Below are 21,166 nucleotides of genomic sequence, written 5' to 3'. Positions count from 1 at the left end.
TGTTATTTAGTGAAAGTATTTTAAACAGCTTACCCAGCACCAAGTTCCTAAAATTTTGAGGTTGAATGTGTCACCCCAGACTTAGCATTAACTGGATTTTGAGAAAGATTGACAGAGGCGTTTACTGCTTTTGAATATGAAAATTTAGGTCATAGTATTCAGGAAAAAAGACCTTTGGTATGGCAATTGACACTTCAGGGAATGTAAACAATGTTCTTGCATAGAACTTTCCAAAAGTATTAAATGAATTTCACTTTGACATGTAAGAGTGATAACTATACATCCTGGATTTTCAAAGTGGTTACCAATTTTCAATCTTTTAAATTCATAAATTTATTCATCAGATATTAAGTACTGAATACTTTCCTAGGTTTAAAATTATAAACTAAAAAGTATGGTTCCTGCCTTCCTAGAGCTTAGAGTCAAGTAAGGAACAAACAATATTAAACAATGAATAAAGATTACAAATGTTATTGTTATAATAAAGCTTTGTAAGTACAATAAAAGAGCAGGGTGACTTTGATGAAAATGACTTATTCAATATGTAACTAAATATAGTTTATTATCTGTAGTTTTACAAAGCTTTATCAGTAAGTTCCCAAATCATAAAACAATTTCAATTATATTAACAAAATACATGAATTTCATGAAGGCTTCCACATTCACTCGACTCTACTTAACTCCTCATATGGTAAGAAATATCCAAAAGCTCTGACGATGCTTCTCTTGACATTCTTTCTTCACTGTGGAATGTATGGGTTGTTTTCATTCTGAGCAGGTGAATGTGTGATGTATTTTCCAAAGACCTAAAAATCAAATAGACTTTAGTTAAAGTGACAGAAATGACACACAGCTATTGATTCATGTACCTTAAATCTTCTCTGGAATATGAATGGAAATTATAGAATCATACATATATACACATATCACAGTGATATATATATGAATAATATATGTTGTGATATTGAAGAATGTGTGTGTATGTATGTATTTTTATATATACAAAACACCTCCATACATGTTCACTTCCATATATATATTTAGATAAGCTCCAATTTCTAAAATACTGTTTTGTATCATTTTTTAAATTAAACTTCATAGAGAACTACAAATATCATTACAAATGAAAAAATTTGAAACCTTTGTGTGATAAGATTGCCAAAAGTATTTTCTTGGTTTTGGGTTGGTTCTGTTGCCTGTTTCTTCATGGTTATATAAATGTGTTTGTTCTCTTTAGATAAGATACTTGATCTTACCATAATTAAGTTCAGCCTTGATAGTAACTATTATTATTTGCATTTTTTATCCAAAATGCAGCCTCTCTCTTTAACTCATTCATGGCTTTCAGTGTTCCACTGATCCCTTATCTCTAAGCATCAGCTCCTGATGCCTGTTACTTACACTCTTGACTCTGTAATAGTCAGTTTGAAACATGCTTCCCATGTTGTAATCCTCAGAACCCATGGATCTAAAACTCATATTGTCCTTTTGCCAAAGAGCCTAGGAAGAAATTTGCCATATCATTTAGCAATAAAAGAAATGTACACATAATAAAGTTCTGAATCAAGTAAAGTGGTCGCTCTATGCTGTTACCTCCTGAATGATGCTTTTCCTTTTTTTACTCATCTTTTTCCAGTTTTATTATAAAATTGACACATGACATTCTGTGAGTTTTAAGTGAACAATGTGGTTGATACATGTATATATTGAGAAATATATACCACAGTAATTCTAGATGATCTATCACCACACATACATAGTTAAATTTTTTTTCGTAAATTTAACACGTTATTGACTAGGTGATTTTTGTAGAAACTAACACCTGTGGCAGGCAAATTGTTATGTAAGTGAATATTGAAACACTGGTCAGTAACATTCAGGTAAAACAAAAGACACATTAATATGTCTCTGCTCAATGTTAAGATCCACTCTCTTAGCAACTTCTAAATTATAACATGGTATTATTAACTTTGTGTGCTCAGTCCTGTCTGACTCTTTGAGAGCCTATGGACTGTAACCCACCAGGCTCCTCTGTCCATGGGATTTTCCAGGCAAGAATACTGGAGTGGGGTGCCATTTCCTGCTCCAGGGGATCTTCCCAAGCCAGGAATCAAACAAACATCTCCTACGTTGGCAGGTGAATTCTTTATTATTTTATTAAATTTATTTATTTGTAACTGAAGGATAATTGCTTTATAGTATTGTGTTGGTTTCTACCAAACATCAACATGAACTAGCCATAGGTTTACCCATATCCCCTCCCACGTGAATATCCCACCCACCTCCCTTCCCATCCCAACCCTCTAGGTTGTTACCAAGCCCCAATTTGAATTCCCTGAGTCATACAGCAAATTCCCATTGGTTATCTATTTTACATATGGTAATAATGTATGTTTCCATGTTACTCTGTCCATACATCCCACCTTCTCCTCCCCCCGCCACCCATGTCCATAAGTCCATTCTCTATGTCTATGTCTCCACTGCTGCCCTGCAAATAGGTTCTTCAGTACCATCTTTTTAGACTCCTTATATAGGTGTTAGTATGCGATATGTGTTTTCCCCTTTCTGACTTATTTCACTCTGTATCATAGGCTTTAGGTTCATCTGCCTCACTAGGACTGACTCAGATGCATTCCTTTTTATGTCTAAGTAATATTCCATTTTGTATATGTACTACAGCCTCTATCCATTCATCTGTCAATGGACATCCAGATTGCTTCCATATCCTAGCTATTATAAATAGAGCTGCAATGAACATTTGGGAACATGTGTCTTTTTCAATTTTGGTTTCCTCAGGGTATATGCCTAGTAGTGGGATTGCTGGGCCATATGGTGGTTTTATTCCTAGTGTTTTAAGGAATTCCATACTGTTTTCTATAGTGGCTTTATCAATTTACATTCCAAGAGTGCAAGAGAGTTCCCTTTTCTCCATACCCTCTCCAGCATTTATTGCTTGTAGATTTTTGATGATAGCCATTCCACTCCAGTACTCTTGCCTGGAAAATCCCATGGACGGAGGAGCCTGGTGGGCTGCAGTCCATGGGGTCGCTAGGAGTCGGACACGACTGAACGACTTCACTTTGACTTTTCACTTTCATGCATTGGAGGAGGAAATGGCAACCCACTCCAGTGTTCTTGCCTAGAGAATCCCATGGACAGAGGAGCCTGGTGGGCTGCCGTCTATGGGGTCGCACAGAGTCGGACACGACTGAAGCGACTTAGCAGCAGCAGCAGCATTCTGACCAGTGTGAAGTGATAGCTCATTGTAGTTTTGATTTGCATTTCTTTAATAACGCGCGATGTTGAGCATCTTTTCATGTGTTTATTAGCCATCTGTATGTTTTCTTTGGAGAAATGTCTGTTTAGGTCTTTTTTTTCCCCCACTTTTTGATAGGGTTGTTTGTTTTTCTGGTATTGATTTGTATGAGCTGCTTGTATGTTTTTGAAATGAATCCTTTGTCACTTGTTTCATTTGCTATTATTTTCTCCCATTTTGAGGATTTTTCACCTTGTTTACAGTTTGCTATGTAAAAGCTTTTAAGTTTAATTAGCTCCCAATTGTTTTTATTTCCATTGCTCAAGGAGATACGTCATAGAGGATCTTGCTGTGATTTATGTCCTAGAATGTTCTACCTATGTTTTCCTCTCAGAGTTTTATAATGTTATAATGTCTGGTCTAACTTACATTTAGGTCTTTAATCCATTTTGAGTTTGTATTTGTATATGATGTTAGAAAATATTCTAAATTCATTTTTTTACATGTAGCTGTTCAGTTATCCCAGAAGCATTTATTGAAAAACTGTCTTTGCCCCTTTGTATATTCTTGCCTCCTTTGTCAAAAATAAGGTATCCATAGGTGTATGGGTTTATCTTGGGGCTTTCTATCTTGTTCAGTGTCTTATAGTTTCCTGTATACAGCTCTTTTGTCTCCTTAGGTAGGTTTATTCCTGGGTACTTTATTCTTTTTGTTGCAATGGTTAATAGGATTGATTCCTTGATTTCTTTCTGATATTTCATTGTTAATGTATAGGAATGCTGGTGATTTCTGTGTATTGATTTTGTATCCTGCAACTTTGCTAAATTCACTGATTTGCACTAGTAATTTTCTGATGATACCTTTAGGGTTTTCAATGTATAGTATCATGTCATCTGCAAACAGTGAGAGTTTTACTTCTTATTTTCCACTCTGGATTCCTTTGATTTTTTTTTTCCTTCTCTGATTGCCATAACTCAGATTTCTAAAACTATGTTGAATAAGAGTGAGGAGAGTAGGCACCCTTGTCTTGTTCCTAATATTAGAGGGAATGATTTCAGTTTTTCACCATTGGAAATAATGTTTGCAGTGGGTTTACCATGTATGGCCTTTATTATGTTGAGGTAGGTTCCTTCTATGGCCATTTTGTGAAGAGTTTTTTTTTAATCATAAATGGGTGTTGAATTTTGTCAAAAGCTTTTTCTGCATCTATTGAGATTATCATATGGTTTTTACCTTTCAATTTATTAATATGGTGTATCACAGTAATTGATTCATGTATATTGAAGAATTCTTGCATCCCTAGGATAAACTCAACTTGATTGTGGTGTATGATCTTTTTAATGGGTTGTTGAATTCTGTTTGCTAGAATTTTGTTGAGGATTTTTGCATCTATGTTCATCAGTGATACTGGCCTGTAATTTTCTTTTTTCGGTATCAGTGTAATGGTGGCCTCATAGAATGAGTTTAGAAGTGTTCCTTCCTCTGCAAATTTTTGGAAGAGTTTTAGAAGGACAGGGCTTAGCTATTCCCTAAATGTTTGATAGAATTCACCTGGGAAGTGATCTGGCTGTGGGCTTTCATTTTGGAGACAGTTTTGATCAGTTTTGATTTCAGTGCTTATAGTTGGGTTGTTCATAATTTCTATTTCTTCCTGGTTCAGTCTTGGAACATTGTCTCTAAGGATCTGTCCATTTCTTTCAGGTTGTCCATTTTACTGGCATATAGTTCCTCATAATAGTCTCATGATCCTTTGTATTTCTGAAATAGCTGTTGTAACCTCTCCTTATTCATTTCTAATTTTATTGATTTGATTCTTCTCCCTTTCAGGTGTATTCTTTACTGCTGAGCCCTGTGGAAGTCCACAATACTAACTTTAGTCATCCTGCTATGCATTACATCCCAGAACTTAAGTCATATTTTAACTGGGAGTTTGTACCTTTTCCACACTTGGACCCATTTTGTCCACGTCCTCCATCCTGCAACCACCAATGTGTTCAGAGTTTGTTTGTTTTTTTTTTTAACTCAATACATAAATGGTATAAGTGTGAAATAAAAACACATTATTTCTTTCAGTCTGATTTATTTTACCATGTTGTTACAAAATACAGGATTTTCTTTTTATGACTGAATAATATTTCCTTGAATGTATATGTGTGTGTGTGTGTGTGTGTATTTTCTTTATCCATTAATCATTCAGTGGACACTTAGGTTGTATCTGTCTTTGGCTATTGTAAACAATGCTGCAATGAACATGCAGATATCTTTTCAAGAAAATAATTTTGTTTCCTTTAGATGTATCCAAAGGTGAAATTGCTGGATCATTGGGTAGTTCTTTTTGTCTTTTTTTATGTTTTGCTGAACCTCTCTACTGTTTCCCATACTATCTTCACCAATTCACATTCCCAGGAACAGTATATAGGGTAACATTTTCTCCAAGCCTAGCCAACATTTGTTATCTCTTGTCTCTGATAACAAATTTTCTAACAGATGTGAGGTGATATCTCAATTGAGGTTTTGATTTGCATTTTCCTGATGATTAGTAAGGTTGAATACCTTTTCATGTGCATGTAGATTGCTTGAATATGTTTAGAAAAAATGTCTATTCAGTTCTTTTGTCCATTTTTTAATAGATTGTTTGGGGGGGGTTGCAACTGAGCTGTATATGTTCTTCATATATTTTGGATATTAACTTTTGTCAAAACTAATTTGCAAATACTTTCTCCTATTCTGTCAGTTACTATTGTTGTTGTTGTTCAGTCATTCAGTTGTGTCCGACTCTTTGCAACCCCATGGACAGCAGCACACAAGGCATCCATGTCCTTCATTGTCTCCCAGAGTTTGGCCAAACTCACGTCCATTGAGTTGATGATGCTATCCAACCGTCTCATCCTCTGTCACCCCCATCTCCTCCTGCCCTCAATCTTTCCCAGAATCAGGGTCTTTTCCAGTGAGTCAGCTCTTTGCATCAGATGGCAAAAACATTGGAGTTTCAGCTTCAGCATCAGTCCTTCCAATGAATATTTAGGGTTGAGTTTCTTCAGAATTGACTGGTTTGATCTTCTTGCTCTCCAAGGGATTCTCAAGAGTCCTCCAGCACCATAGTTCAGAAGCATCAGTTCTTTGGCGCTCAGCCTTCTTTATGGGCAATTCTCACATCTGTGCATGACTACTGGGAAAACCCTACCTTTGACTAGACGGACCTTTGTCAGGAAAGTGATACCTCTGTTTTTTAATATACTATCTAGGTTTGTGATAGCTTTTCTTCCTAGGAGTAAGCGTCTTTTAAACTCATGTCTGCAGTCACCATCCGCAGTGATTTTGGAGCCCAAGAAAATAATGTCTCTAACTTCTTCCATTCTTTCCCCATCTATTTGTCATGAAGTGATGGGGCTAGATGCCATGATCTTAGTTTTTTTGAAATTTGAGTTTCAAGCCATCTTTTTCACTCTCCTCTTTCTACTTCATCAAGAGGCTCTTTATCTCATCTTCACTTTCTGCCATTAAGGTGGTGTCATGTGAATATGAGGTTATTGATATTTCTCCAGACAGTCTTGATTCTAGCTTGTGCTTCATCCAGCCCAGTATTTTGCATGATGTACTCTGCAAAAAAGTTAAATAAGCAGAGTGATAATATAGAGCCTTGACATAATCCTTTCCCAGTTTCCAACAAGTTGATTGTTCCATGTCTGGTTCTGTTGCTTCTTCACCTGCATACAGATTTCTCAGGAGGCAGGTCAGGTGGTCTGGTATTCCCATCTCTTTAAGAATTTTCCACAGTCTGTTGTGATCCACACAGTGAAAGACTTTCGTGTAATCAGTGGAGAAGTAGATGTTTTTCTGCATTTCCCTTGCTTTTTCTATGATCAAACAGATGCTGGCATTTGATCTCTGGTTTGTCTGCTTTTCTAAATCCAGCTTGTACATCTGGAATTTCTCAGTTCATGTACTGTTGAAGCCTAACTTGAAGGATTTTGAGGATTACCTTGCTAGCATGTGAAATAAGTGCAATTGTGCAGTAGTTTGAACATTCTTTGGCATTGCCCTTCTTTGGGATTGGAATGAAAACTGACCTTTTCCAGTTTGTGGTCACTGCTGAGTTCTCAAATTTGATGGCATATTGAGTGCAGCACTTTAATAGCATCATCTTTTAGGATTTGAAATAGGTCAGGTGGAATTTCACACCTCCACTAGTTTTGTTCGTAGTAATGCTTCCTAAGTCCCACTTGACATCACACTTCAGGGTGTCTGGCTCTAGGTGACTGATCATGCCATCATTCTTATCTGGATCATTAAGACCTTTTCTGTACACTTTTTCTGTATAATCTTGCATCTCTTCTTATTATCTGCTTCTCTTAAGTCCATACTATTTCTTTCCCTTATTGTGCCTATCTTTGCATGAAATGTTCCCTTGGTATCTCTAATTTTCTTGAAGGAAATGTTCATGGGGTTCTCAAGGCAAGAATGCTAAAGTGGTTTGCCACTCCATTCTCCCATGGGCCACATTTTGTTAGAACTCTTCACCATAACACCTCCGTCTTGGGTGACCCTACATGACACGGCTCATAGTTTCATTTACCAACATTTGTTTTTTGTTTTTTTTTTCATCCTTTGAATTTCTTTTCTTTTTTTTTTGTAATTTTAATTTTATTTTATTTTTAAACTTTACATAATTGTATTAGTTTTGCCAAATATCAAAATGAATCCATCACAGGTATACATTTACCAACATTTGGTAGGTTACTTTTTCACTTTATTGATGATATCTTTAGTTACACAGAAGCTTTTAGTTTGACATAGTTTGCTTTTTTGTTTTTTACTTTTATTGCATTTTAGGTATCACATTTAAAAACTTCATATCAAAAATTGATGTAAGGGAGTTTAGTTCCTATGTTCTAGAAGTTTTATGGTTTCAGGTCTTATATTGACATCTTTAATCTATATTGAGTTCATTTTTTGTATGGTATAAGATAGCAGAGGGCTTCCCAGGTGGCTCAGATGGTAAGGAATCTGCCTGCAATGTGGGATACCCAGGTTCAATCCTTGGTTCAGGATTGAACAACCTAGGATCCCCTAGAGAAGGGAATTGCAACCCACTTCACTATTCTTGCCTGGAGAATTCCATGGACAGAGCAGCCTGGTGGGCTACAGGCTGTCAAGTCTCAAAGAGTCGGACATGACAGAACAACTAACACACACACATAAGATAGTGTGTCCAATACAAATATTATTAGACTATTATTTCCTCATGTATGTTCTTGGCTGCTTTGTCATAAGTTAATTGATCATATATGTAGATTAATTTATGGGTTATCCTATTTCATTGATCTGTGTGTCTTATTTTAATGTTGATATCATACTATTTTGATTACTATAGCTTTGTAATAGAGTTTGAAATCAGGAACTGTGATGCCTCTAACTTTGTTCTTCTTTTTTAAGATTGTTTTGGCTATTCAGATGTTTATGGTTCCATACAAATTTTAGGATTGTTTATTTTTTTTGTAACAAAAAAAATGCCATTGAAATTCTGATGAAGATTGTGTTTGCTCTGTAGATTGCTTTGGGCAGTTTGAATATTTTAATAACAGTCATTTTTCAATCTGTGAGCACAGAAAATCTTTCTGTTCATTTTTGTCATCTTCAATTTCTATCATCAATGTTATTGGGCAGGTCTTTGACATCAGTAGTTAAATTTATTCCTAGGTATTATTGTGTAAGTGGAAGTGTTTTCTTAATTCCATTATTAGTTTATAGAACTTAAACTAATTTTGTATATGTTTTTATATTGTGCAATTTACTGAACTTGCCCATTAACAGGTTTTTGTTGTTGTTGGCAGATTCTTTAGGGTTGTCTACATAAAATATCATGTTATCTACAAATAGAAACAATTTTACTTCTTTTCCAAGTTTGGTAACTTTTATTTCTTGCCTTATTTCTTTAATTAGGGTTTCCAATGCTGTGTTAAATAAAAGTGATCAGAGTGAGTATCCTGTACTTCTAACTGATTTTAGAACACAGGCTTTCAGTTTTTCACATTAAATAAACTGTTGACTGTAGGTTTGTGATATACAGCTTTTATTATTTTGAGGCATGTTCCCTCTACACCCACTTTTATTGAGTTTTTTTTTTTTTTTTATCATAATTGGTTGTTGAATTTTGTCAAATGCTTTTTTTTGCATCTATTAAAAGGACATATGATTTTTACCCTTCATTTTATTAATGTGATATATCACATTGATTTGCAGATGTTGAACATCCTTGAATCTCTGAAATCCCGCTTAATCATGGTAAATGATCTTTGACTGTGTAGTTGAATTTTGTTTGCTAATATTTTGCAAAGTTTTGTTATTTGTGTTCTTCAGAAATACTGGCCTGTTTTTGTTTATGTTTTTGTTTTTTTTGGTAGTAGCCTTGTTTAGTTTTAGTATCAGAATAAAACTGGGCTAATAAAGTTTGTTTAGAAATGTTCCCTCCTCTTCTGGTTTTTGGAAAAGTTTGAATGGATTGGTAATTTTTAATTTTTTTTTTATATAATTCATCAGCAAAACCATCTGATCCTTAGAGGGATTAGAAAGCTATAGAGGGGTTTTGGATTACTGATTCCATCTCCTTTCAAATACTTGGTCTGTTCAGATTTTCTATTTGTCCATAAATTACTTTTAGTATATTGTATCTTTTTAGGACTTTATTTTTCTAGGTTGTCTAGTTTGCTGGCATATATTAGTCTCTTATGATTCTTACACATTTCTTTCTGTGGTATTGTCTCCTCTTATAACATCTCTCTCATTTCTAATTTTATTGAAGTCCTCCTTTTTTCTTGATGACTCTAGCTATGGTTTTTCTATTTTATTGTTTCAAAAGACCAGCTCTTAGTTTATTAATCTCTTCTATTGTCTCTTTATTCTTTTTTCATTTATTTACTCTCTAATCTTTGTTGTTTTCTTCATTCTACTAACTTTGAACTTAATTAGCTTTTCTTTTTCTAGCTCCTTGAGGTGTAAATTTAGGTTGTTTGAGACTTTATTTTTGACATAGCTATTTATCACTGTAAATTTCCCTTTTAGAACTGCTTATGCTGCATCCCATATAAGTTTTGGCATCTTGTATTTCCATCATCATTTGTCTCAAGATTTTTTTAAATTTTTTTAAATTTCTTATTTGACATATTGGTTTTACAGTAGTAAAAATTTAATTTTCAAATATTTTTGACTTTTCCAGATTTTTTTCTTCTTGTAATTGATCTGATTTTGTACTGTAGACCAAAAAGGTGCCTGATGTGATTTCAGTGTTTTAAAATTTACCATGGCTTGTTTTGTGGCCTTAAATATGGTAAATCTTGAAGAATGTTCTAAGTGCACTTAAAAAGAATGTTTATTCTATGATTTTGGAATGGATCTTCTGTAAGTGTCTGAGTGCAGTATTTCCTTATTGATACTTTGTCTTGACAATCTATGCATTGTTGAAAATGAATTGAAGTCCTTCACTATTTTTGTATTGCTGTCTGTTCTCCGGTCATGTCTGTTAACATTTGCTTTATATATGTAGTGCTACTATGTTGGGTGAATGAATATTTACAAATGTTATATCCTCTTGTTAGATTGATGCCTTTATAATTGTATAATAATCTCCTTTGTCTCTTACTATGGTCTTTGGATTAAAGCCTCTTTTGTCTGACAAAAGTATATTTTCCCCTGTTTTACTTCAGTTTCATTTTGCATGGAGTATATTTTTCCATCTCTTAATTTTTAATCTGTGTGTGTTCTTATAACAGAAGTAAGTCCCTTATAGCAGCCAATAGTTAGATTTTTATCCATTCAGTATCCTGTCTTTTGATTGAAGAATTCAGCCCATTAATATTTAAAGTGATTATTGGTAAGGGTGGGCTTACTATTCCTATTTAAAATTGTTTTTGGCTGTTGTGCAAGTCATTTGTTTCTCTTTCCTCTGTGATTTGATGATTTTGTACAGTGGTGTGTTTAGTTCCTTTCTCTTAATAGTTTGTGTATCAATTATAAATTTTTGCTTTGGAGTTACCATAAAGCTTATATAAATCATCTTGTGTTTCTATAATAGCTTACTTAAGTTCATAACAACTTATGTTTGAAAGCATATTAAAGCTGTAGCCTTTTACTCTTCCCTCTCATATTGCTTTTGTTGTCACAGTTTACATCCTTTGGTCCTTCGTATTCATTAACAAATTATAGTACTTATAGGCAGTTTTACTATTTTTGTCTTTTAACCTTAGTAGATTTATAAGTGATTTACTCACCACCCGTTACAACATTAGAGTATTCCGGTTTAACTATACATTAAATTTCACCATTAAGATTTATACTTTGATACACTTTTCTGTTACTAATTAGTGCCCTTCTGTTTCAACTTGAAGAATTCCCTTTACTATTTCTTCCAAGATCAGACTAGTTGTGATGAACTCTTTCACCTTTTGCTTATCCAGAAAACTCTGTATTTCTTCTTCAAATGTGAAAGACTTTTATGGGTAGAATATTCCTTGCTTGCAGTTTGCTTTCTTTTTCAGCACTTTGACTATATTGATCACCTCCTTCTGGTCTGCAAGTTTCTAAATAAAAATCTGCTGATAGTCTTGTGGGGATTCCCTTGTACATAAAAGGTTGTATTGCTGCTTTAAAGATACTCTCTTTGTCTTTAAATTTTAGCAGTTTAATTATAATATGTCTTAGTTTGGTCATTTTGAGTGCATCTTGTCTGGATCTTTTTGGTCTTCTTGGATCTGGATGTTTGTTTCCTTCCCCAGCTTAGGAAAATTTTCAGCTATTATTCTTCAAATAATGTTTCTGCCTTTTTCTGTTTTCTTCTTCTGAGACCCCTCTGATGGAAATATGTATCCACTTGATGATGTCCCTAAAACTATCTGCATTCTTTTTTCAGAGGGGTCCTGTCTTAAAGTTCACTGACCACTTCTTGCACTTCCCCTAGTCTGCTTTCAAATTCCTCTATTTAATTTTTTAGTTAGATTACTGTATTTTTCAGCTCTCTGATTTGTTTGGTACTTATATTTTCATCTCTTGAAATTTTCATTTTGTTCATGCATTTCTCTATAGACCTCTCTTTATAGACTATAAAGTGAGCATCTTTACAGTGAGCATCTTTATCATAATTACATTGATCTCTTATTAGGATTGTTTCTGGAGTTTTATCTTTTTTTTTTTTTAATATTCCTGTTTGTTTCTGTCTCTTGGTTTCTGTGCATTGTTTAGCTGGGTCCTAGCCATTGGTTGTTTCTTAAACCTCTGTATTTGTGTGAACAACCTTATTTGTTCTTGGGGCTCCCAGTAGTTACAAGTGTGCCAAGACCTTTCAATGTCCCAAAGGGGTGGATGATCTTACTTTTAGCATCTAGATGCAGACTGATTAGAAGTAGGACCCTTAGGCAGAAGCTCTTGAAGTATTTAAATAGACCTCTTTTGCTAAGAAATTAGTGTCTGTATGCCTCCTCTGTGCTGAGTCCTGGGGGCAGCCATCCACAAACTGTCCCTTTTTCTGCCACAATCCAACTGAACCCAAACACAAGTCCTGCTGGTCATCAGAGCCAGGTGACGTGCCCTCCGGCCTGCAACATGTAAGGTGCCAGATATGTTCCTAAGCTCCCTTCATGGTGGTTGTTTTTCAGTCACTAAGTCATGTCCAACTCTATGTGACCCCCATGAACTGTAGCACACCAGGCTCTTCTGTCCTTTACTATCTTCCAGAGTTTGCTCGAATTCATGTCCATTGGGTTGGTGATGCTGTCTAATCATCTCATCCTCTGCCACCCCTTCTCCTTCTGCTTTCACTCCCTCCCAGCTTCAGGGTCTTTTCCAGTGAGTTGGCTTTGCACATCAGGTGGCCAAAGATGGCTTTTCATATCAGGAGCACCAGCCTCAGCATCAGTGCTTCCAGTGAATATTCATGTTTGACTTTCTTCAGGATTGACTGGTTTGATCTCCTTGGAGTCCAAGAGACTCTCAAGAGTCTTCTCCATCACCAGATAATGTCAATTCATTTTAATGTGGATTTTTTTCTCATTCACTTGATTTTTAAGAGTTAGCTAGCTTTTGGATTTCTTCTAGAGGGAATTGCTCCATATGTAGATTCAGAGCATCTGTGGGACTAAGTAGTTCAAAAGTCTCTTATGTAGCCACATTTAACAGGAACCCCTGCTCTAAATTTAGTGAGGACAATAGTTTTACTAATTGTCATTTGAAAGGTACAATAAGTCATATCCTGCTTTCTTCCCAGCTGTCACTATAGGTAAATCATCTGTGCTCCTCTCATGCAACACTATTTTTTATTCACAAGAAGCTTATCATCTCTTTCCTACACAAAAACAATGGGAGGAGCAGTATCTTTGATAAAAAAAAAAAAATGGCAGGAGCAGTGAATTTGAGATGAATTTTTCTTAATATGAAGGAGGAATTATGTTGTGTCATTCAAAACTGTATGCCTAGTATTGAGCTTAATGCCTGATGTTATATTAGGCATCAATAAATATTCCTGCTTTAATAGACCTTATAATCCAATTTTACAAATAAGTTCATTTGTATCATATTTATAATAGCTTCCACATACAAGTGACATCATATATCTTTCTTTCTTTTACTTACTTCACCTATGTTGCTGTTAATGGCATTATTTCATTCTTTTTTATGACTGAGCAATATTCCATTATATGTCTGTACCGCGTCTTCTTTATCCATTCATCTCCCAATGGACATTTAGGTTGTACCATATGTAGAGTCATGTCTTGGCTATAGTAAATAGTGCTGTGATGAACTCTGGGTTGCATGTATCTTTTTGAATTATGAATTTCTCTAGATATATGCTCAGGAGTGGGATTGCTGTATCATATGGTAATTCTATTTTTAGTTTTTTAAGAAGCCTCCTGTAATTTTCTTTTCCTGTGGTATGTTTGTTTTGTTTTGCTATCAGGGTGATGATGGTAGCCTCATAGAATGAGTTTGAGAGTGTTCCTTTCTCTGTAACTTTTTGGAATAGCTTCAGAAGAAGAGATATTAACTCTTTAAATGTTTGACAAAATTCATCTATGAAGGCATCTGGGCCTGGACTTTTATTTGTGGGGAATTTTGTAATCACAGATTCGATTTCAATATATGTGATTGGTCTGTTAATATTTTCTAGTTTACAGCCTACCACCATGAATGTGCCCAATCTTGTCCGTTAATATTTTTTATTTCTTCCTGGTTCAGTCTTGGGAGATTGGACCTTTCTAATAATTTATCCATTTCTTCTAAGTTGTTCATTCTATTGGCATTGAGTTACTTGTAGCTGATCATAGTTGTCTCTTAAGATCCTTTGTATTTACATGGTGTCAGTTGTAACTTATTTTTTCATTTCTAATTTCATTGATATGACTCCTCTCCCTTTTTTTCTTAATGAATCTGGCTAAAGGCTTATCAATTTTATTTTTTAAAAGAACCAGCTGTTAGTTTCATCGATCTTTTCCAGTGTTCTCTTCATCTCTATTTCATTTATGTGTGGTCTGATCTTTATTTCTTCTACTATAGTTTTTTTCCTCCTCCCCCTCCCCTCCCCCTCCCCCTCCCCTCCCCTTCCTCCTCCTCCTCCTCCTCCTTCTTCTTCTTCTTTTTCTTCCTTTCTCTAGTTGATTTAAGTGTAAGGTCAGATAGTTTATCTGAAATTTTTCCTGTTTCCTGAAGTAACTAAAACCTTCTGTCTCATAAATGCTTTTGCTGCATCCCATAGGTTTTGGATCATGATTTTTGTTTGTTTTCATTTGTGTTTAGATTTTTTTTGATTTCCTGTTTGATTTCTTCAGTGATCCATTGATGTTTAGTACCATAGAGTTTAGCCAAGTTTTAAGTATTTTTCTGATAGTTGATTTCTAATCTCATAGTATTGTGGTCATAAAAGATACTAGATATGATTTTAATTTTGTTAAATTTACCAAGTCTTGCTTTATGGCCCAGTATGTGATCTATCCTAGAGAATAGTCCATGTGCACTTGAAAAGATTATGTATTCTGCTGCCTTTGAATAGAATGCTCTATAAATATCAATTAAGTGTATCTAGTTTAATGATTTTGGAGAAGGAATGGCAACCCCCTCCAGTGTTCTTGCCTGGAGAATCCCAGGGACGGTGGAGCCTGGTAGGCTGCAGTCCATGGGGTCGCACAGAGTCGGACACGACTGAAGCAAGTCAGCGGCAGCAGCAGCAGCAGTTTAATGATTATTTAAAGCCTGTGTTTACTTATTGATTTTCTGTCTAGATGAACTACCCATTGGTGTAAGTGGGGTATTAAAGTACCCCCACTATTATTGTGTTACTATCAATTTTTCCTCCTATAAGTGTTGCTGCTAAGTCACTTCAGTCGTGTCCAACTCTGTGCGACCCCATAGACGGCAGCCCACCAGGCTCCACCGTCCCTGGGATTCTCCAGGCAAGAACACTGGAGTGGGTTGCCATTTCCTTCTCCAATGCATGAAAGTGAAAAGTGAAAGTGAAGTTGCACAGTTGTGTCCGACTCTTCACGACCGCATTGACTGCACCCTACCAGGCTCCTCAGTCCATGGGATTTTCCAGGCAATTAAGTGTTAGCATTTGTCTTATATATTGGAGTGTTCTTGTATTGGGTGCATATATATAATTAAAACTGTTATATCTTCTACTTGGAGTGATAAGTTGATCATCATGTAGTGTCTTTCTTTGTCTCTTGTACACTATTTTAAAGTCTATTTTGTCTGATATGAGTATTTCTACTCCAGCTTTCTTCTGATTTCCATTTGCAAGGAATACCTTTTTCTATCCTTTCACTTTCAGTTTGTATGTGTCCCTAGATGTGACGGCAACCTACTCCAGTACTCTTGCCTGGAAAATCCCATGGCCGGAGAAGCCTGGTAGGCTGAAATCCATGGGGTCGCTACAAGTCAGACATGACTGAGCGACTTCACTTTCACTTTTCACTTTCATGCATTGGAGAAGGAAATGGCAACCCACTCCAGTGTTCTTGCCTGGAGAATCCCAGGGTCGGTGAAGCCTGGTGGGCTGCCATCTATGGGGTCGCACAGAGTTGGACACGACTGAAGCGACTTAGCAGCAGCAGCAGCAGCATGCTGATCTATAAAGCTTTCAATTCCTCCATCAACTCTCAGTGAGAGCTTCACTGGGTATATATAGTACTCTTGCTTGTAGGTTTTTCAGTTTCATCACTTTAGATACATTGTGCCACTCCTTTCTGGCCGGCAAAACTTCAGCTGATTTATCAGCTGATAACCTTTTGGGAATTTTGTTGTATGTTATCTGTTGCTTTTGCCTTGGTGCACTTAATATTTTCTCTTTGTCTTTAATTTTTGTCAGTTTGATTACTGTGTATTTTAGCATGTTCCTACTTGGGTTAAACCTGTATGGTATGTTTCGTGCTACATGAACTTGGATGACTGCTTTTGCTCTGGTTTCTGGTGTACATGAGACCTTGTGTGTGCCATGGAAGAGTGGAGTCTCTGGATCCTCCAGCTCCCTCTGGAGCTCCTACAGTCAAGCCCCACATGCCTTCCACCTGGTGGAAGAGGATTTGATTTTATCACTAGTGCATCTCTCCTACTCTCTCATGGTTTTTTCTACTTTGGATATAGAGTATATTTTTTGGTAAATTACAGTCTTTTTTTTCTTTTTTTCTTTTTAGTCAATGCTTATTTACCAATTAGTTGTGATCTTAGTGTGCTCATGAGAGGAGATGGGTTCAAGGTTCTTTTACTCCTCCATCTTGTCTCTAAATGTTGAAACATATTCTGTCTTCCTAATGGACTGATCATTTTTCATTATAAAATGTCTTACTCTTTAGATGCAATTTTGTTCTGAAAGTCTGTTTTGTCTGATATTGATATAGCGCCCTGTACTTCCTGTTGTTTAGTGTCCTTATGCTATGTTTTCCCATATTTTCTTTCAATCTACTTGGCTTTTGAATCTGTCTTTTGTAAATAATAAATAAGGTAACTTTTAAAATCCATTTTCTAGTCTCTACCTTTTGATTCAAGTAATTTCTCCATTTAAACCTAATGTAATTATGAATAAAACAAGATTACATTTGTTTTCTATATATCTTGTCTTTTGTTTAGTGATGTATAGTTAATGTAAAATATATGGTGCAGGTGTACAATATAGTGATTTACAACTTTTAAAGGTTATTTTACTACTTCCCTTTATAATTATGAAATATTGGCTATTTTCCCCACATTGGACATATATCCTTATAGCTTATTTTATTTGACACCCAATAGCTTGTGCCTCTTAATCTCCACCTCTATACTGCCCCTCCTTCTTTTTGTCTCCCTTCTGGTAACCACTAGTTTGTTCTCTATATCTGTGAGTCTGCAGTTTTTTTGTTATAGTCACAAGTTTGTCATTTTTAGATTACACATATAAGTGATAGCATTATCACTTATTATCTGACATTTCTTTTAGCATTATGACTTCCAAGTCCATGATGTCATTGCAAATGACAAACTTTCATTCTTTTGGGGGCTGGGTAGCATCCCAGAGTTTGTGTATATGTATGTATGTATGTATGTATGTACACATACATATTCTTTATCCATTCACCTACTGATTGCCGCCTGTAGAAGTTAGCTTCTATACATTGGTAATTGTAAATAATGCTGCTGTGAACACTTGGGTGCATGTATCTTTTCAAGTCAGTGAGGTTTTTTTCAGATATATGCACCCAGGTATGGAATTGCCATGTCATATGTTAGTTCATTTTCTGAGAATCTTCCATTCTATTTTTCACAATAGCTTCCACGATTTACATTCCCACTCACAGTGTACAAAAGTTTCCTTTCCTCACATCCTCATCAAGATTTTCCTTTTTTTTTTTAATGACAGTTCTTCTGACAGGTATGAGATGATATTTCATTGTGTTTTTGATTTTCATTTCTCTGATTAGCAATGTTAAGACTCTTTTTTGTTACCCCATTCCCCCATTTCTACTTTCTTTTGGTTAAAATGTTATAATGAAAAATATCTATTTTATTTTATTGTTTTTAATCGTTTTTGAGAATTTTTTTGTTGTTGTTTTGTGGTTGTCCTGGGAAATATAATTTTTATCTTAATCCAGTTTAGATTGATACCAACTTAATTTCAATAGCATGCCTTTTAATTTTCTTCCAGTAGAGACCCATTCTCTCTCTCTCTTCCTTTGTTCTGTAATTAACATACAAATTGCATTTTATATGTCTATCAACGAAGTTTATAATTATTACTTCATGTACTTCCTTTGAATAAAATAGTAGGAAAAAGTTACAAAAAGACATTCTTTCATATTTACTTACGTAGTTATGTTTACTGATGCTCCTTACCTTTTCAAGTGGATTCAAGTCAATATCCAATGTCCTTTTATCCTTTTATTTCAGCCTGAAGAATTCTCTTTAGTAATTATTGTAGGCTAGAATCACTTTCACTTTTCACTTTCATGCATTGGAGAAGGAAATGGCAACCCATTCCAGTGTTCTTGCCTGGAGAATCCCAGGGACGGGGAAGCCTGGTGGGCTGCCATCTCTGGGGTCGCACAGAGTCAGACACGACTGAAGCGACTTAGCAGCAGCAGCAGCAGCAGCAGAATCACTAAGAGAGTTCCAGAAAAACATCTATTTCTGCTTTATTGACTATGCCAAAGCCTTTGACTGTGTGGATCACAATAAACTGTGGAAAATTCTGAAAGAGATGGGAATACCAGACCACCTGACCTGCCTCTTGAGAAATTTGTATGCAGGTCAGGAAGCAACAGTTAGAACTGGACATGGAACAACAGACTGGTTCCAAATAGGAAAAGAAGTATGTCAAGGCTGTATATTGTCACCCTGCTTATTTAACTTATATGCAGAGTACATCATGAGAAATGCTGGGCTGGAAGAAGCACAAGCTGGAATCAAGATTGCTGGGAGAAATATCAATAACCTCAGATATGCAGATGACACCACCCTTATGGCAGAAAGTGAAGAGGAACTCAAAAGCCTCTTGATGAAAGTGAAAGTGGAGAGTGAAAAAGTTGGCTTGAAGCTCAACATTCAGAAAACTAAGATCATGGCATCTGGTCCCATCACTTCATGGGAAATAGATGGATAAACAGTGGAAACAGGGTAAAAATTTAATTTTGGGGGCTCCAAAATCACTGCAGATGTTGACTGCAGCCATGAAATTAAAAGACGCCTACTCCTTGGAAGAAGAGTTATGATCAACCTAGATAGCATATTGAAAAGCAGAGACATTACTTTGCCAACAAAGGTCCGTCTAGTCAAGGCTATGGTTTTTCCTGTGGTCATGTATGGATGTGAGAGTTGGACTGTGAAGAAAGCTGAACACCGAAGAATTGATGCTTTTGAACTGTGGTGTTGGAGAAGACTCCTGAGAATCCCTTGGACTGCAAGAAGATCCAACCAGTCCATCCTAAAGGAGATCAGCCCTGGGATTTCTTTGGAAGGAATGATGCTAAAGCTGAAACTCCAGTACTTTGGCCACCTAATGAGAAGAGTTGACTCATTGGAAAAGACTGGGAGGGATTGGAGGCAGGAAGAAAAGGGGATGACAGAGGATGAGATGGCTGGATGGCATCAATGACCCGATGGACATGAGTCTGAGTGAACTCCGAGAGTTGGTGATGGACAGGGAGGCCTGGCGTGCTGCGATTCATGGGGTCACAAAGAATCGGACATGACTGAGCGACTGAACTGAACTGAACTGAACCGAGAATAACTAAAAGAAGTTTCTCTCAGGCTTCCCATCCCCCAGCAATGTCTTAGTTTACCCTTCATTTCTTGAAGTATGGTTTTGTCATATATAAAACTTAAATCTTTGTAGCTTAGGAGGCTATATCAGTAACAGACAAAATAGACTTTAAGACAGATTGATTCTAGAGAAAAAATGTACACTTTATAATGATAAAATGATGAACCCATCAGGAAGATACAAGTATTAACATATATGTATGTTACAACAGATCTCCAAAATGCAAACTTTTTTGAAAAGTTTACAGACTTTTTCCAACACTTTGAATACATCATTGCACTGCTTTTTGACACCATTTTTCTGATAAAAGTCAGCTTTAAATCTTATTCAGAAGTGCTTGTATAAGTTGTTTTCGTATTTCCAAGATTTTCTCATTTTGACTCTTCCCTTTGAATTATGATATTTCTATGTGTGATTTATTTAAGTTTATTTTACCTGGAGATCACTGAGGTTTTGAATGAATAAACTAGCTTTTTTCATGAAATTTGGGACATTCTTGACCTATATTTCTTCAAATATCTTTTCTATTCTTTCTCTCTCTCCACAAAATTTTTAATCTGTATTTGACTATTAATTCCTAGTAGTGTATTTATCATCTTAGTTATTGTATTTTCAAATCTATTTATTCTTTTATATTTTTTTGGCTCTTTCTTAACACATTATTGACCAGAGGGTTTTTGTAGAAACTAATGCCTGTGACCAGCAATTTGTTATGTAAGTGAATGTTGAAATGCCTGAGTAAATATCAACCTTCTTTTGCACTTAATGTATTTATTTGAAACTTTGTACATGTCTTACTAAAACATTCTAATATTTTGCTAAGGTATGATAGGCAGTATAGGCACCAGAACATACTGTGTTTCACTGCACTTTCCCTTGGAAAAGTAGGCTTACACTTTCTGGTGCCATTTTTTAAAGTCCTGTGGGTATTACTTTCTCTAGAATATGTTATTTTACCTGATAGTTCACAAGGTGGGTCTTTGCAGGGGTTATTTTAGAAATGAGAGATTTCATGATCTGTCATTTTTGAAAGTTTTATGTAATAAACTTGCATTTATAATATACACAAAGTTGGAATAAAAACCTAACAGAGCAAAATGTGAATGATAACAGTCATAATTTGTGTACTGAACCTT

General features: G+C 35.5%; 1 long non-coding RNA gene across 1 annotated transcript in view; it reads right to left on the bottom strand.

The window, feature by feature from the left end:
* Nucleotides 1–541: 541 nt before the first annotated feature.
* LOC113899148 overlaps nucleotides 542–21,166 on the bottom strand; it is a 73,740-nt gene continuing 53,115 nt past the window's right edge. The window contains exon 2 of the long non-coding RNA XR_003512850.1: nucleotides 542–806. This is a non-coding gene — a long non-coding RNA (uncharacterized LOC113899148). The remainder of the gene's footprint in view (nucleotides 807–21,166) is intronic.

This window comes from Bos indicus x Bos taurus, chromosome 1, assembly GCF_003369695.1.
Source record: "Bos indicus x Bos taurus breed Angus x Brahman F1 hybrid chromosome 1, Bos_hybrid_MaternalHap_v2.0, whole genome shotgun sequence".
NCBI classification, from domain to species: domain Eukaryota; kingdom Metazoa; phylum Chordata; class Mammalia; order Artiodactyla; family Bovidae; genus Bos; species Bos indicus x Bos taurus.
The sequence above is the reverse complement of the archived record's forward strand: the minus strand, read 5'-3'. Positions and strand labels throughout refer to the sequence as shown.